The sequence below is a fragment of the Chrysemys picta genome, chromosome 2 (genome assembly GCF_011386835.1).
Source record: "Chrysemys picta bellii isolate R12L10 chromosome 2, ASM1138683v2, whole genome shotgun sequence".
Lineage (NCBI taxonomy): Eukaryota > Metazoa > Chordata > Testudines > Emydidae > Chrysemys > Chrysemys picta.
In genome coordinates this window covers 266,194,972-266,201,707 of record NC_088792.1, presented here as the reverse complement: position 1 = coordinate 266,201,707, position 6,736 = coordinate 266,194,972, and the positions used below count along the sequence as shown (strand labels likewise).

The 6,736-nt window shown below is 39.2% G+C and overlaps 1 long non-coding RNA gene across 1 annotated transcript; it reads right to left on the bottom strand.

The window, feature by feature from the left end:
• Positions 1-299: 299 nt before the first annotated feature.
• Positions 300-6,020, bottom strand: LOC135981806 (uncharacterized). The gene is made up of 2 exons (XR_010598968.1): positions 3,842-6,020; positions 300-2,894 (listed from the first exon to the last, which is right to left on the bottom strand). It is a non-coding gene; the product is annotated as an uncharacterized LOC135981806 (long non-coding RNA).
• Between the last annotated feature and the right edge of the window lie 716 nt (positions 6,021-6,736).

Here is a 6,736-nt window from a genome sequence, read left to right as displayed (position 1 = left end):
CTAACAGAAGTTGGTGTAATAAAAGATATTATCTCACTCACCTTTTCTCTCAAGCTATTAAGCATTCTTGGCTCATCACTAACTAACCAAATCCAGAGGGCTCACTGCAACCAAGTTTTCAAATCATGCTGAAAGGGACAAATGGGGTGTTGTGAGAGGCTACCGGTGTGGTGCTTCTGCTTTCTCCTGTTGATATCACTCGGCTGCGTGCGTGTGTTCCCTCTGTGTGCTGCCCCAGCTCTGCGCAGATAGCTGATACAGCAGACCCGACGAGAACCCCCAATAACCACAGAGTCTACTAAGATACAAAGGCACCTCGGCCAGGTTTATTGCGACCCTGACACAATTTCAGTTCCCCGTAGATTACTTAGTCTACCGGGCATACTGCTAGAAAGTGCCGCTCGGCAATGGACTCAGCTCAGTGGCGGGACTTTCCACTGCCCCCTCAGCCGGACAAAGACACCACCCCAGGGACACATTCTTATACACAGGTACAAACAAGTTACACATCATTCCTGACGTATTGAGGTGCAACCCCTCTACGTAATAAGGTGCCGCCTCACACCTTGTACCTGTTGGTTCGATCAAAACAACTCTATCCATCATTTTACCCTTTTGCCCCTGTCATTGGGATGGGTCGGCCTGTTCCATGTTATCTGTGGAATGTTCCGGTATAGTGTGTCTTGGTACCATGTTTATACTGTAACTATGCAACATCAGCCCTTTCCTTGCCAACTTCTGTGAGCAGGGCCTGCCTCTTGCTCACAGCTTAACTTTGCTTCATATTAGCAAAGTCTTGACCATTACTTTAGTTTGGTTCAGGCCTCATACTGGGCCTTCATTAGGCCTTTACTTACTACATTGCCTTCACTTACTACATTCCCCCACTTTTTGTCTTTTTAAGGGGAGGATGTTTACTCATCGTCCCGGAAAAGCATAATGCATGGACTAAAGATAACCCAGTGGGCTAAACACTGTTAGGTGGTTACTTTATTTTACTATCCATACACTTATGCCCCATCCGTCTGTTTAGTCTGCACATTCCCTCGTACGACTGGCAGACAGATTTTATTATCCAATTATTTTTTAGTCCCTTATGGTGGGCCTGGGAATGTTAGGCCCGGGACCATGACTGAGGAATGTAGTATTATGATTGAGCCTTAGAGGCACTCCCAAATAATTAATATATATCAATTATATGGATATGGCTTATATATTTGGAGTGTGTATGGGCATATATGTATAGTATGTATGTGTACATATGACACCACCTTATATCCAAGCATAACTATGTTTTTCTAGTTTGGTGTTGTACTTTGGTCTTTTTACTTTGGTAACACTGATAGAAACACACTCATATTAGGGCAATTCCAGTTATCACCTTTCTCATCATTAGTAGTAGGCTGATTGTTTTTAAAATACTGGATAGGGATTGTGATGGTGTGTCCTACAGTGCTATGTATATGAGAAGAAAAACAGAAATTTGGAGTAGTGACACTACCACTGAGGCCTTTATATATAAATATATTGTAATTAGTTACTACTCAGTATTGTCCATTCATGTTATAGGTTACCCTTACTGCTAGTTGTCACCCTCTGGTTAGCTTCACTGGGCAGGAAATGGAAGTGGCTAGCTTCTCTGTTTCATTGGTTGCACGGCTCTGCGATACACCAGTAGTTGACATAGATCCAGTTGTTTCTTATGGATGCTGTCTTCTAGATAACCTACTGAATGGACAGTAACCAATTTATTAAATAGTGCTGTGTCTGGATGTAGTATTGGTACCTAGACACTGAACAAGATTGTTTTGAATAACATGTGCCTCAGTTAGGATGCAGTGTCACTGACCCAAATTATGACTGGTACTAACAGGCAATTTGTTTACCTAATTTGTAGTTACTGTGTAACTTTTTGTTTGTTTACTACTTTGTTTTTTCTTTGCCTTCACGTTGTTTGCTGCCATTTGTTTGTTGATTTTTACCTGTGTGTTAAACAGTTTAGCAAGGTTATGCATATTGTAAATGTTGTACAGCAATAATACAATTCAGCAATAAGACAACAGTACAATGCTAATACAGTAGTACAGCAATAATACAGTTGTTTTTACATAGTAACTAAGTTGAAATTAAATGATGGCTTATCCTGGTCCAACTAGTGGTTTTTAGCTGATTGTTAACTTAATTGTCCATATATGGTAGATCGAGGTGTATTTGACCAGTCTCTTATTTATAAAGCACTTCATTTTTCTGTTCTTGATGCTTGGCAGTTTCTTCACTGTATACAGATATCATCTGGTGTCTTCAGGGTGTGATATTTTTTGGTGTCTTTGGTCTGTGGGATGCAACTTAAACAGCTAGTTAGTTAACATAATAAAGGATTTTTGTTTGTTTCTTTCTTTTTTGTTTTTGTTTTCAGTAACTTAAACTTAATACACAGTTTAACTTAGTTTGTTTACAATGTAATAGGGACCAAGCCTTTTATAACACAAGCTATACTTTTGCAATTGTTGTATAGACATTCATTTTCATTTGAAGTACATTACTAATATTTTTATACGAAATGTAATGCTTAACGGCTAAAATAAATGCTCACAATCTTCCATGAGAAGGTGTATTGCTTTCCCTTGCTGAACAATTTGTTTCAGCAAAGGAGTTAACAGAATTTTTACCAAGCTTTTTAGAGTTAATTTGCTTGTGATACCAATTTCACTTTTGTTAACTGTTTAGAAGCACAACTTTAACAACCACTGCTTCCCATTAACATAACATAACAAAAGAAAAGCATACAAAAATTAAACCAACTATAAAATTAAACCAAAATAAATTTTAAATACAGTACTTTGAGGGTATACTTTCATGATGCTTTGTTATGTTTGGGAGCCAAAGGTGGAAACCTGTTGAAAACATGGAAACCTGTTGAAATTGTTTGGTTAGCTTTATGCATAAATTGTTATTTTAAAACATTTTGGTTATGACATTCTTATAACTATATTTAAACGTACAAACAAGTTTATAAAAAGCCCAAAAAAGAAATTAACATGTTGTTAATATTATCTTTACCTTAATGTTGAAGGTTTCCCCTTACATTTTTTTCTTTGAATAACAAAATTTTTTTTTTTAAAAAAACAAAACAAAACTGTGATTGATAAGAGAATATTTTTTGTTTGCAATTGCATTATTTGTTGAGGCAGAAATATATGGAAATATATGTACATATATTTGTAACTGAAACATTTTTGAACTTTGCACAAAAAATTGGTGCTAATAATGATTATACCCCAACTATGATCTTAAAATAGTGTGGTACCACAGATATATAAATTTTTAAAAGGGTATAAAATTGACTTTTGTTGCAACAAAATAAAAATAATAGTCACGTGACACACACAACATACAACACAAAACAACACACATGACATACAGGACAAACTTACAATTAACAACAAATGGCGCCAGAATTCTATTTATAACTATACAAAATAAGGCAAACAAAAATAAAAAATAAAAAGGGTTATATTTGAATAAACAAATTATTACTTTATTTAAAACTTGTTTAATAAATTGTTAAAAATATATTAATATTTGCGAAATGTATTGTATTAATTTGGAAACAAGGAATTTTGCATTACTTTCTATTTAACATTATTTTAAAACTCTGCTACATGGAAATAAAAAAGCCCATGTTTGAAATATTAGTGAGTGGTTAGGATTAGAAGCAGAGTGTGCATTTCTGTTGCTTGGTAACCATATCTTCAAAAAAGTTAGGAATAATTTCAGCTGTTGCATTCTTGAAGGGTTAAAATACTTAATTTACTGGATTTATTTAAAGTAAAGTTTTTACCTTGTTTTCTTTTTGTTTCTTGTTTTATTCTGTTTTCAATTGCTGTATATTTTGGAGGTTTCTGTAAAAACTATAACTTTTAACTTTTTAAAACAAAAGGAGAGCAGAATTGAGGAGAGGCGGGGGAGAGAGGGTGGGGGTGCAGAGCAACCTAGGAAGGTAGTGAGACCTGAGCCAAGAGAGATTAACTCTATCAAGATATTTGAAAGTACAGGCAGCAACAGCAAATTAACAAACTAAGAAAGCATATAAAGGACAAACCTTAACCGGTATGTAAAAATATTTGAGAAAGAATATTCTATTTTTAAATATGAGCGTAGAGTGTGGTTCCGTGGGTCAAAGCAGTTGGGAACCTGCACAGTTAGGAACTGCACCCCTGTTTTTTATCCTGGCTTTGAGAGGAGAATGGGGGTAGTTACCTGATCTTGTAAAACCTGAATTTGTTCCCCCAATGTCTGTTGCTTTTGTGTGCATGCCAAATGGATGGCAGGAGTGCCCTTTTTTGGTGCAGTTAACTGGTTTTGGGCAGCTCCATGTGTTATTGTATCAATTTTAGGTGTTAACCCATTTAATTTTGGTTTTTTACTTTGAAATGCTTTTTTATTCACTCCCCTGCGATCGAGTCGCAGCTCCTGTCTCCTAATGTGCTCTGTGAACTGTTCCATATTTTCCTTCATCTGATTTACCAATTCTGTGAAAGTATTATGTGCTACTCTTTCCTTCTGTGCACTTACTTGTTCCGTTCTGACAGGCACCAGTCTAGGTCTCAGTTTAAGTTTAACTGGAACCTGGCTTTTATCATAAGGTATTGGTTGCAATGCAGTGGACCCCGTTTCATCTTTTAATTTTACTAGGACCACCTTTTTCCACTTCTGTCCCCATTCTTCAGGCACAGGGTAGCTACCTGAAGCCTGCTGTTTACCACCAATATTTATAACAGGGGACGGCACTTTTTGCTTCTGCAGGTTTTCTACAGCTGTTTCCAATTTTTTATTTTCCTGCTTCACTTGCTCGAGCATATTATGAGTTTGGCCCGCCTGTTGCTGTGCTAACAGAGCTTGGGCTTTCCAGTGCTCAACTGCTCGGGTTACTTCTTCTACTCCTCCTGTTTTTTCTGTGACTTGTTTGGCCAGCATTCCAACATGCTGTCTGAGCTGTCTCACTACCAGAGACATGAGTTGCAAAATTCTTGCTTTTTTACTGTTTCTCAGAGCCTCGGTTTCTACCATCGCTCTACATAAGCCAGTCCATGTTTCCCCACTCTCTTTTTTAAATTTATATGGACCCCCCTTACTGGCAATCCAGCGGGTCCAACAATTATCAAACTCCGTGGGGATCATGAGGGAGGGGATAAGGGGGTTCCCTAGCTCGAGGTTTACTGCCATGTTAGATCGCGATTCCTACCACGGCAGTTTTGCTTACTCACCAGATCAGCGGTCGGGGTCACCAGTGTTGTGAGAGGCTACCGGTGTGGTGCTTCTGCTTTCTCCTGTTGATATCACTCGGCTGCGTGCGTGTGTTCCCTCTGTGTGCTGCCCCAGCTCTGCGCAGATAGCTGATACAGCAGACCCGACGAGAACCCCCAATAACCACAGAGTCTACTAAGATACAAAGGCACCTCGGCCAGGTTTATTGCGACCCTGACACAATTTCAGTTCCCCGTAGATTACTTAGTCTACCGGGCATACTGCTAGAAAGTGCCGCTCGGCAATGGACTCAGCTCAGTGGCGGGACTTTCCACTGCCCCCTCAGCCGGACAAAGACACCACCCCAGGGACACATTCTTATACACAGGTACAAACAAGTTACACATCATTCCTGACGTATTGAGGTGCAACCCCTCTACGTAATAAGGTGCCGCCTCACACCTTGTACCTGTTGGTTCGATCAAAACAACTCTATCCATCATTTTACCCTTTTGCCCCTGTCATTGGGATGGGTCGGCCTGTTCCATGTTATCTGTGGAATGTTCCGGTATAGTGTGTCTTGGTACCATGTTTATACTGTAACTATGCAACATCAGCCCTTTCCTTGCCAACTTCTGTGAGCAGGGCCTGCCTCTTGCTCACAGCTTAACTTTGCTTCATATTAGCAAAGTCTTGACCATTACTTTAGTTTGGTTCAGGCCTCATACTGGGCCTTCATTAGGCCTTTACTTACTACATTGCCTTCACTTACTACATTGGGATCTAACACATTTTGACCAGTCAGCATTAAAGGGAATGAATAGTATTAGGATGATATTCAAAACTCCAACACACGGTGTATAGATCAACCATGGAACGAAATGGGGTTAAAAGTGAGTTTGAAGAATATTTAAGCCTTTTTTTTTTTCAAACCAGCTGTAAAAGCCAGTAGAGATGAGACCAAGCTCAGGAACATGTTACTGTTATTTAGGCTCAGACTTAAACACTTGACAGGCATGCTAATGCAAATGTCATAATTGGAGGAAGTGGAACGTATGCATTAGTTTCCATGCGCTTTCTGAAGCAAAAGGGAGATGTTGGCAGTGAGATTCCCCAGCACTGATTTTTGTTTCGCTTTCCTTTAAATGTTGCGGTGCAGTCATTATGAAGGACATAGCTTTTTAGAAGGACTGGCTGATTCTCCTGCCAGTTACAGCAGTTTTACCATGACAGAACATCACTTTCTTCAGTGGAGTTATACCTGACTTACACAAGCGGGAGAGAGGTCAGAAGGATTTGGATGGACCTTATTGGGGAACTGATCCTGTGGGGATTGGTGACAGCCCCAAAGAAGAGGAAAATCACCAGAGAAGTCACACCACCATGCCCTTTGACCATTTCTGAACATCTGGACTCAACAGAGTTGGAGTGGAGAAAACCAGAGTTTCAGTGCATCCACTACTGTTCAGTGCTCATCTGCCCACCAAGC